This window comes from Pongo pygmaeus, chromosome 5 (genome assembly GCF_028885625.2).
Source record: "Pongo pygmaeus isolate AG05252 chromosome 5, NHGRI_mPonPyg2-v2.0_pri, whole genome shotgun sequence".
NCBI classification, from domain to species: domain Eukaryota; kingdom Metazoa; phylum Chordata; class Mammalia; order Primates; family Hominidae; genus Pongo; species Pongo pygmaeus.
In genome coordinates, this window is record NC_072378.2 from 140,447,123 (window position 1) to 140,458,996 (window position 11,874).

Genomic DNA, 11,874 nt, shown 5'->3' on the forward strand with positions numbered 1-11,874 from the left:
AGTTACTATGATAATGCATGAGACTTTCTGCTCGTGTTTTAGACTGAAGTAGTAGATTAGGTTTCCCCTTGCCTATTTGGAGGTCCTGGTTATATAGGAACCACCTGATGTTGGGAGAACACACACCAATCATTGGTGTAAGAGGCACAATTGTGTCTTTGAAGAAGTTTGCACTGTCTGGAGCCTCAGCAGTTTTGATTTAAAAGGCCCAGACGTGGTGCTCAGAGCTCAGTCCTTATTCTTTCTTCCTCTTAGGCTTGGCTGGACAGGGATCTTGCCGAGGCAACTCCAAAGATAATACGTTAATTGTCTAACTTCTCATTAACCCCAGGTTCTGGAATATTTAAGTGGTCTACGTTACAAAGTAAGTTAGCAGCACCATGGTAGTGTGATTCCCTGAAAATCCAAAACCTTGGGAGTACTTTTGCACCACATCTCACTCAGGAATCCAGCAATCCATCCAATATCTTTAGTAGAGTGTTACTGCAGTGTGAATCTCAAGACACCTACCCTATTTTTGTATTTTTTCCATTATAAAATGGAACCAGTGTTCACATGGAGACAAAGTGCAAGAAACATAGCAATCAGCTATGTTTTAGGGGAAAGAGGCTAAATCGGTGGTGTAATGGCATGCAAGACATTAGTGTTTGCAAACTATGCTTGCTAGACATTATAGTCTCCCATAGAGTTTTAATTTACTTTTGAAGATATTTCAGCAGTATTTTTCTTTCTTCCCAACCCTGATTTCATTCCTTGGAAATTTTCCATATTTAAATATTCTTTATTGCTACATATAGCTCATGGAATGTTGGGGTTTTTTTTCTCTTATTTCTTTAACTACTGACATATTCCAAAGAGTTCAGTTTTTTCCAATACAGAATTTGATTCTATTGCATTTATAAAGTGCTAATACAGCTGGATTGAAACAGTGACCCATTCTAGCAGATACTACATTAAATAGCAGTGAACATTGAGAAACTTTGTACATGCAGGACAATAAATATGAGCAATTTCCATTCCAGGTTTCTAATATAAGGGTAACATGAATTGACAATAAAATACATCCAGGAATAAGTATAAATCCAGAATCTGAGTCTCAAAATAAATTATAAACCAATATAATTTATTTGAGTATTTATTTCCATGGATAAAAAGTTGTATCTCCATGAAGCTGGACATTTGAACATAGAATTTGGCAACTTCAAGACAGCTAGAAAGAGTAAAATATGACATATAGAGGAACGATCAGCAAGATTTTTACCCATCTTTTTTAATCTGGATGTTTTGTTGTTACTTAGAGCAATAATAATAGTCTCACTTTTATCTTCAAATATGGTTTCTGTTTTCTATTTTACTTTTTTTTATCCACATGCCCTAAAACTAAAAGTATTACAAGAAAACATCACCAAAGCATTAAAATAATGTGAAGACTCATAAAAAGGAAACTTTACAGTATTTAAAATCCAAAAAAAAAAATTTCTTAATTTGCTTCTTTCCTTGGCAGGAATTATTGCACACAGAAAAACAATCTGGTTCTCATTTTTTTTTTGCCTTATCACCACATAAACCTCCACTTAATAGACTAAATTTATAAATAAATCTTTTAAAAGAGTTCTTTCTTGTGTGATTTTGGATAGGGAAAAAGCAGAGTCATGTGTAAGTGACAGAATAGAGTATCCCCCCTTTCCTCAGTTTCAGTTACTTGTGGCCAACTGGGATTCAAAATTAGGTGAGTACAGTACAATAAGATACTTTGAGAGTGAGCAAGAGAGAGAGATCACACTCACATAACTTTTATTATAGTATATTGTTACGATCATTCGATTTTGTTATTAGTTACTGTTGACAATCTCTTACTTTTCCTAATTTATAAATTAAACTTTATCATAGGTATGTATGTATAGAAAACAACATAGTGTATATAGGGTTCAATACTATCTGCAGCTTCAGGTATCCACAGGGGGTCTTGGAACGTATCCTCTGAGGATAAGGGGGGACTACTGTAGTATAAGTTTAATGGATGTCAGAAGACAATGGCAGCTTGGCACAAACTCTCAATTCTGCATATACTTCATATTTGGGTGATCTCCTGTGAAACCCATGTAATTGGTCAGCGATAGAGGTCCTAAAGGCAGTCCTCCCTTGCTTTCTAATCCTTTCTCCAGACTTTACTTTCTCTCTGTTGCCTTATTCTTTTCTATGCGTAAGGCAGTTGGTTTTAAGATATAGGTATTATCTATAAAGGTAATAAATCCTGAAAATCAGTTATTTATGTCTTGCTTAACTTAGCTGAAAGCCATTTCTTACCTCTCAAGGAATAACAAAGTCACATCAACTCATAAATGGATTCTAAAAATAGACACTATACACTTGCAGCCAAATTGTGTGTGTGTGTCTGAGTGTGTGTGTGTGTGTGTGTGTGTGTAAACCTGGCACCTACCCACATCTATTCAGGAACACTTATAGAACCTTCTTTATTTGTGTCAACACTCTTCTCTCCTAAGAAGTTATTCCATAGAACCCCCTTTCCTGTGAAATGACTACTTAAATTCCAGTGGTTCCCCTATATATCTCTATCTCATTCAAAACATTGCTTCAAATTCTTGATCTTCACTGGTCTATTCTAGCTTAGCCCACCTGGCTTGGCCACTGCAAGCCCTCCAATGACCCATCACAATGCACCAGTGCACATTTCTTCTGTTTTTCCTTTTTTTTGGACATTGATGTCATTTTAGTTATTTTAAGTTTATTTTACTGAAAGACAAGCAGTATGTTTTCTGTGTGCTACATGCTAACCAGATGTCCTTGACCAAACAAAAATTCTTGCCAGGAGAAAGGAGAAGAAAATGTGTAGGAATCTTTTCCCAAAATGGACAGTGTGATTTTCCATACTGGCCACAGTAATACATGGAAATTCTTTCTGATGATCTTGGAGTTCCTGACTAGATATCTTGGTAAAGTCTCTGGCAGTTGTCTTTTCAGTTAAAGTGGCTTTTAAGATAGGACCAAATTTGGCATTAGAATTGCAGATACACATGAGAACTTGTATGTGTAGCACAAACAATTTCTTGCTGCCTATTGCTTGTGGGATGCTTGCCAAGAAAAAACAATTTGCTTTGTTGCAAGAACCCAGTTAGCCATTACTGGAGAATGTTTTTCTAAGATTACTTATTGGTAATTTTAATAGGGCTCAGAGGTTTATGTGGTTTGCACAAAATGTTAGTTACTTTTTTAAGGCCCAAATTTCTCCCCATTTTCTTCCACGAATCTGAACTCTGTTCTAATTGTAAAATAATCAATGAGAACAGCACCTCCCTAAATGAGTAGATAGGAATGGATAATTAAATGCTTATGGTGAAATGGATTTAACTATTATATTGCTGTTTCAGAGAGAAGGACATTCCCAAAGAGGCTGCTTTGGTTTTATACAGGAGTTCAAGTTGTTAGCTACTATTTTGGTTTTGTAATTGTGCACTGTGGTCATGAGAGGCTTTCTGTGGGGGAAGATATGTCCTCAGTGCCTCTTCATTGATTGATTCATTCATTGAACAAGCATTTGCTGGCAGCAGTTATTCATTTAACAAGCGTTATTGAGCCACATTGAGCCGCAGAGAGAGAAATCAGTAAGGCGCTATTCTTGTCCTCAGTGAAGTCAAGTCCAGGTGTAGGTGACTAACAAGCAGAGAAAGAGCTACTATGTGGCTTAATAAATAATATCATAGTAATAATATCATCACAATGATACACGAACTTCAGTGTTTCTACTTGAATCAAAACCTCGTGTAAACACTTTGGTGTGAACCCTAAATTTGGCTTATGTAAATATTTATACATTTAAGGCTTGATAAAAGAGAACATAGAAATCTGGGAAGCTTAGCTTAGTTGTTTAATCATGTTATGAGGCCAAAAATCATGATTTGATTTCTAAAACTAGAACACCTGCTTTGACTAGTAAAACATTCTATTGGAATTTTAGGATGATCCTATAATTCTACTCAGTGGTCAAGAGTGACATGGCTTGAAATTGTGTGAGTACTTACCAGAATAAATATTAATCCAATAACTGAAAATAATTTTTTTATCAATGGAATTTGGATAGCAGTTTCTCCCTCTCATCCTAAAGATGCATGATATATAGAATTCTGCTTAAATAAAAATGAAAATTCATAAGTTATATGTATGTCATTGAAATATCAGTTACTTGCTATTAGTTAGGTATTCCTTAAGGAACCCATTACTGATCCAGGACTCATCCCATATCAAAGAATTTGGAAGTGATAATATAGATGAAGCAGTCAGAAAAGATTTAAATCCTTAGTTCTAGGAAGCTTTCGAGGGAGTGTTCAATATAAAGGCAACTTGCCTTACTGGCATTTTAGAATCACCTCTATTTCTTATAGTAAATTATACTGGGAAGGTCTCCCTCTTTGGGTTGCAGGCTACCCAAGCCAATTTCAGGATGGCTATAGCTGGCTTGGAGTATTGGAGCTACATAATGACTCTGCCCAAACTCACCTCTCAGACTAGGAGTGGTAGGCAGTGTAATACTTGCCTTTTCTTTATTAATCTGTGTTTCCTAAGTAAAGATGCCCTAGGTTAGTGGAAAATACTTTGCCCTTACTTTCACCTTCAGATGTTGGAAGTTAGGCATTAATTAGACTAAAACGCAGGCATTGCTTGTAAGTTCATCTGCGTTTTCTGGTCTCGTTAGTGCTATTCTGGACTACATGATAATAAGCATAACATAATGAAAGAGTAAACACTAGGCAACTACAGCCAGAGTCGGTGCTTTAGAATATTGGATGGTAACAATCAGAGAATGAGTAATTTCTGCTCGGTGAGGGTGGTCTTTCTTCAATTTGAACTCAGCTTATTCTCTTTTTGCCCACAGCCAGAGACGTATGTAAAAATCCCCTTACAAATAGTTTGAGTGTATTAGAGAAATCATAGTACTGAGAAGACTGGTACAGATATGTGGTGAGTGAATATTAGTACCCTAAGGAGAAAGCTGAAATACTAAGCAGATAGAAAAGACCTTGCCAGGATAGAACTGGCAGCTGCCATTTTCAGTGAAGGAAAAACTGACTCAGAAAGGCAAAAAGTGATGACTCTGTATTTAAAGCATCAGACTAATCATTTGGAGACTGAGAGAATAAGGAACTAAAAATTCTCCTCAGTGAAAATTTGACACTATGGCAAAAGCAAATATCTATTTCATGGAATACTCTGGTGGGTAAAGGTTGCACAGGACACCGTTATATATGAAGACCTAGATGAGATGCCTCCATCAGCTGCCAGTTTCCCCAGTTCTCCAGTGAGCATAGAGACAAGAAGTTTAAAAAAAGCAAGTTTACACAAAGTGTTTAATAATCTGTATAAAGCAGACTGTTGACTGGGATTTACAAATTCAACATGTATTTGTTTCTTCCTAAGAAATAAGACATCCATAGTTGACAGTACTTGAGATTATTTGCATTTTGCTAAGGCATGAATGTGCTCTCATTGGTGATGTAATCAGAACACACTTCACAAAGCCTGTCCAACCAAACAGCCTTGGCTCTCAGCAGGCATCCTCTCTTCTTCCATATTTTTGGGTGCATTGTAGTAACTGGTCTGAAGTGTTGGGTACTAGGATTCCCTGTTGAGATTTACCCAAATGGGAGATGGAAGTGGGAATAGAAAGACAATGTCAGAAATTAAAGAGAATAGAAAGTGAGAAAAAAAACCCTTTATGATTGTTTTTAGTTAGAAAAAACTTTATGTATATTATTAGCTGTATATTCTTAGACTCATTAAGAGCTTTGAAGAGCTTGCTTAAATTTTTCAATTGTACTTTATTGCATTTTAGGAGAAGATTAGTTATAAAAGTAGTAATTGCGAATTTGGGAAATCATGGATGTTTCAAAATATATCCATCATAAATGGCAAAGGGCTACCATGCATCTCTTTTTCTGTAATTGAGGTTCCCTGATTGGACAGACAAGCTGAACAATCCTCCCCCTATCATCAAATGGCACATTATGGGGCTGGTTCTATGAAAAATTATCAAGTGAATAAGGGATGTTCCCTGTCCCTAACCCCCACACTCATGTCCTGTTCCATTCACAGGTGTCCCCAACTACACCTGACACCCTCACCCTTGCCTCTGGCTCTGCCGGGGTAATTATCATTGCCCGCCTATGCCCTCATTACTTCTGTCTCCAATCAACATTTCCTTGCTTTGTAATTTTTGTTCTTGGGGCCAGTATTGATTGAACCAAAGTGAAAATTAGTAAATTTCTCACACTGGTCTACATTTTTAATGGGATAAAGCTAGAAGAGACTTCTAGAGATTTTATTCCACTCCAGGTAGTGAGAGACATTTTTATATGGCCATAATAGACTCCCTGACAATTCTGTTTAACCCAAAGGAGTGCTTGTGCACGTGATGGTTGTGATAAACAGGAAAGATATTTTTGAGAAGGTGGAGGGAGATCACAATTCTTTCTAATCAAAGTATCATGTAAATGAATAGCCAATTTTGTCTGAAGGACTTGCTCTTTTCCTTAGTTTCAAATCATACTGTGCTAGAAAGCACAGGAAGATCATGCCAGTTTGTTTTCCTTGGCACCCACTGTGTCTGGATATCAGTGAAACGCAATGGAAGGCAATAAGCAACTACTGACTCTTTGCCTTTGCATCTTCAAGGTGACTGATGGCAAACGGAAGAAATCTAGAATTCATTATTTTCAACCATTTGTGATCTAAGTGAATTTTAAGACCATGTTGTGAAACTATTATGATTCACCATCAGAGGAAAAGGGCAATTTATTCTGACCTGTGAAGATGCAGCGGATATGATCTATGTTGAAATGATTTTTTAAAAAAGATATTATTTCTAGATTAAACTTCCTTGAGTCACAGCCTAACCTTTTAAGAAATATTTTCCAATTATGCCTTGCTGACCATATATTGAGTTTTCACAATTTGTACTTCTGTCATTTTAACTAATAATATTTAATGTTACTCCCTGCCATCATATTTCTACTAATTATTCTCTAGCTGCTGCCTGTAGTTGCCCCCTGACAGGCAAAGAAGCAAATGTTTGTAATTCCAAGTTTCTAGAATATTTGAATCTGATCAGTAGCAAAAATATGTTTCTCATTCATAAACATTATGCCTCTCAAACTAATCATAGTATAGGAATATGTACGACTTTGATTGCCACCTGTCTTTTTCAGAGCTGTTTGTTCTGTTTTTTATTCTTCAGATATTATTTGTTTGCTTATTTTGAGACTCTTTTACAGAAGAGGAAATGAAACACTTACTTGTCAGCACTATTTTTTTTAAAAGTATATAGTAGAACAGTATTAATTTAACCAAAACTTAAAGATTAAGCATGACAACCTTTTAAAAAGCACTCTCATGTCCTCATTTTGAGTTTGTACGGTAGCAGACAGAAACCCTGATAGACGTGAGAGGGTTTTTGCCAAAACCCTGATAGACATTAGAACTTGTCCTGCTTTCCTGTTTGGCGTTTTTGTAAATGTGCTAAAGCCAAAGTTTATTTTAGAAGAAAAATTGGACAAATATAATCAAAGTATGAAAAGCAATGAGAAAAATCGTACAAATTTGAAATTTTGTATGAATAACTAGAGTTAACTTTTATTAAAAAAATAAGTATTTAAAAATATTTTCTTCAAGTTTAGCTTTTGTTGCTAAGGCTAAAAAAGGGGGAAATGACCTAAACTTGCTACTTTGCATGTTGAAGAATTTCCCAACTCAAGAGCAGGAAATAATCATGCAAAATTTCTATGATCTATAAAACAAGAAGCATCCTGGTTTTTGAAGGGTGTGATGGCAATTCCCTTCTCTTTATAAGAATGAGATGTAAAGAAACTACTTGTAAAGGGTTTTTCTTAATAGGACGCATGTGACTTTGTTGAGAGAGATGATCTTCTCATAAGTGTTTGGAAACTGTCTATATGGTAGGGGTTTGCATATTTTATTACCTTGCCTTACTGCTTTGAAGTTATTATAGCATCTCTAAAATGTACAAAGAACTCATTTGAAGCTCATATACTTAAAAATCTACATATGTAAGCTGAGTATGTAGTTATGAAGTCTTTATTATAGGAAAAGATATATTAGCTTTGTTATCATTGATTTTTCCTCTTCTATTTAAAAAATTTATGCTAAGTTCACAAAGCTGCTAAATGGTAAAAAAAAATATTTGCAGAACTTATTTGCAAGGAATTACACATAAATGAGAAGTTAATCTTTTGGAAAATTTTCTCAGGATTTCAGTATAAAGAGCCAGTTTATGAGAATAATATAATACATTTCTGTTTACAAAGCACTGTTAAATGCAGGCTCTTATTGACTCACAACCAATCCTGTGATGCTGCTACTATCATCATCTTTGTTTAAAAATGAGGCAACAGAGACTCAGATGCACAGTACTTAGGCTTCTGTTCTTTATCCTGTGTTGCGTAATCTCCACACTATACCATACTTTTTCCCTTTGCCTTGTTTGGCCATTTCCAAGACAGCCATGGATCTGCACATTTTCAAGGTAGAATGCCAATATCAGCTTCTTGATTTTACATAGTGTGATTTATTTTATTCAGATGTTTATTTTAAAGAAGTTGATTGGGATAAGTTATAACCACTTTAGACACTGTTTATAATAATGTCTGGCACATAGTAGGGACTCACATATTTATGGAATGAATGAGTAAACTATATAAGATATATGGGGACCCTTTTAAAGGGAGGATTCCATTTTTGACTGCACACAGAGGAAAAAGTCATTTGGAGGGCGGAGGAAACAATAATGGAAGTTTGAGTCATATGGCGCCTTGTTACTTGAAGTGTGATCTGTGGATCAGCAGTATCAGCATCACCTGGGAAATTGTTAGTTACGTGAATGATGGGCCCCATCCCAGACCTACTATATCAGACTGCCATTTTACAAGATGGTGTGGTATGATGTTTACCATTTTACCAGGTCACATAGTATCGGGATCACTGTACAGGGCAGTGGTTCTTAAACCTGAACACACATTAGAATTACTTGGGGAGGTAAAAATAAAATAAAATGACCAGTCCTCACTCTGCATCAATTAAATATAGTCCCTGGATAAGGGTATTAAGTATAATTTTTTTTTCTAAAACTCCACTAATGATTTTAGCATGCAGCCAAGATTGGAAATTACTGCTGTAATGTAAAGTCCTCAGTGGGTATCAGAACACCTCAGGCTGTTGCTGATAAGGCACTGGATTTAGTATAAGATGTTTCATCACAGTGGAACCCAGTTATCTGGTTTAGAATAAGATGAGGAGTCATTTGAAGTTTTCTAATGCCTATTACATTCCTGACATTGGGCAATTCAAAGAACACGGCCCTCTACCTATAGTCTTTCTAACTATGTTTATGGCTCTTCATCTGTGTGGCTTCATAGTTGGTGCTTGTACTAAATGACTATCAACCATTCAAAAAAATCCCTCCATACTGTGAAAAACTGTCTGGGTCCATGTTTTTCACTATACATCCATGCCTCTTTCAATTCTGACAGTGAGTCAAACCCAATTTTTCTTTTCTTTTTTTTTTTTTTGAGATGGGGTTCTCGCTCTGTTGCCCAGGCTGGAGTGCAGTGGTGCGATCTCAGCTCACTGCAACCTCTGCCTCCAGGGTTCAAGCAATTCTCCTGCCTCAGCCTCCCGAGTAGCTGGGATTAAAGGCGTGCGCCACCATGCCCAGCTAATTTTTGTATTTTTAGTAGAGATGAGGTTTTACCATGTTGGCCAGGCTGGTCACAAACTCCTGACCTCAGGTGATCCACCCATCTCGGCCTCCCAAAGTGCCGGGATTACAGGCATGAGCCACCATGCCCAGCCAGCCAATCATTTTTTAAGATAAATTTTGGCTCCAGGAGGAAGAGCCTGAGTGTCTGCCCTGCAAAGGCTTTGACTCAACACCAGCTCAGATTCTGCTGCTGGAGACAAGACTCTCACCTAGAGGCATGTCCTTGTTTTAGTGGATTGCCTTGGGTTTTTCCTCCTGAACTTTTATCTGGAGTATAGCCTCATACAGAACAATAGTGGGAGATAAGAAAAATGGGAGTTTGAGGTTCCCATTAAGGACAATGGAAAGGTTCATTAAGGGCAATGTGAAGAGAATTGCCTTGTTTTGGAGGCAGTGGGAGCCACTGAAATTTTTGCAATGAACCTATTGTCTGAGACACTGAAATATTTTTTGAATGAATGAATGCATAAGAGGCGATTTAGAGAGAGAGAGATACCTGGATTGGTTGGTTAAAGAAGAAGACGGCTATTAGCTTATTTCCTAAAAGGGAAACATTAATTAGATATGAAGGTGGAAAAGGACGTAGAAAAGAAGGAATGATGGGAGACAAAGTGGCACCTAATTGAACTCAGTAGATATATATTACCTTAGAGTAGTGCTTCCCAAGCTTTAACATATGTAAGAATTATCAACAGAACTTGCAAACACACTGATTCCTTGGTCCCTACCCCCAGAGATTCTCATTTGGAGGTCTGAGGCAAGCCCCAAGCATTTGTATTTTACTAAGCCAGCTCCCAAGATGATGCTGATGCTGCTGGTCTGAGGACCACATTTGTAATAATGTTGTATTTAGGCTTGGAAACCTGGAGCTAGAATACTTTGTTTTCAATTTTGGTTCTTCCACTTACTGCCCGTGATATCTTAAGCAAATCTATTACCTTTTCCAAGTAATAGATTAATACTTAAAACACCATAATGTATCATTTACTCAGGGATCTTGTTAAATTGCAGATTCTGATTCAGTTGGTCTGGGATGGAGGCTGAGCTTCTGTATTTCTGAAAGTCTCCCAGGTGACAGCCATGCTACTGGTTCATGAACTGGACTACTATTAGCAAGTACCTAGGCATTATTTCCCCATACTTCACATATTTATTACAATTAAATAAAAATATATAGATAGAAACAGTTTGAAAATTGTGGAGCAAAATGTAAATGTAAGGTGATAGTAGTGAATTGATGGAGACAGGAAATGGAAAAAGATGACTGAATTTTAAGCTGACTAGGAGAATTTTGGCACATACATAGAAATAAAGAAGTGAGGAAGGACATCTGGTTTAACAGAATGTGGATTTTGGGGGGAAAGTAGCAGGCAGTTGAAAACGTAAGACAGGAATAAGCTTGATAAATAATTTAATCTTGAAATAAGAATTTTGGAGTTGTACACATATGATTGAAAAATATTTCTGTATATATGGGTATATAGAAAAAAAGAGAATAAGTAGAGAATCTGGGAAGAGATACCAGTTGGAAGATGTGAGAAGGAAGAGGTACTATTGGAAGATAGAGCATAGTTTATTTAGCACCTTGTCATAGAGACATTACTTGTCTAACCCCGGGCTGTATCAACAAATTGTACATCCTCATGATTGAGGATAATAGTCTATTGCGTTTCCTAGGCATTCTCCCACTTAGGAATTATTGAAGCATCCCATTTGTGTATGATTTTTATGGGCAGCTATTCCAAGAATGGTGGAAGATATGTATCTAAGACTTATGAGTTCCTTGGACCAGGTCATAAGCATTTAGAAAATAGAGTAATTGAGGGAGATCATGAATTGTATAGAAGTGAGGGATTTTGCAATTGAATATCCTTGCCTCATCAATCAATTCAGATACTTGGACATCTATGAACCTCAAGACAAAATGTAGTTCAATACCTTACTAGGAGGAGCATTTTCACAGAGATAAATTATCCACTAGGGAGAATAATAAGTAGAATTACATGCCTATTTATCATTGCATAATTTTAAAAGAAAAGAGCATGATTTGTTTAAGACACCAGTGTGTTTGACTGTGTCATGGTGGT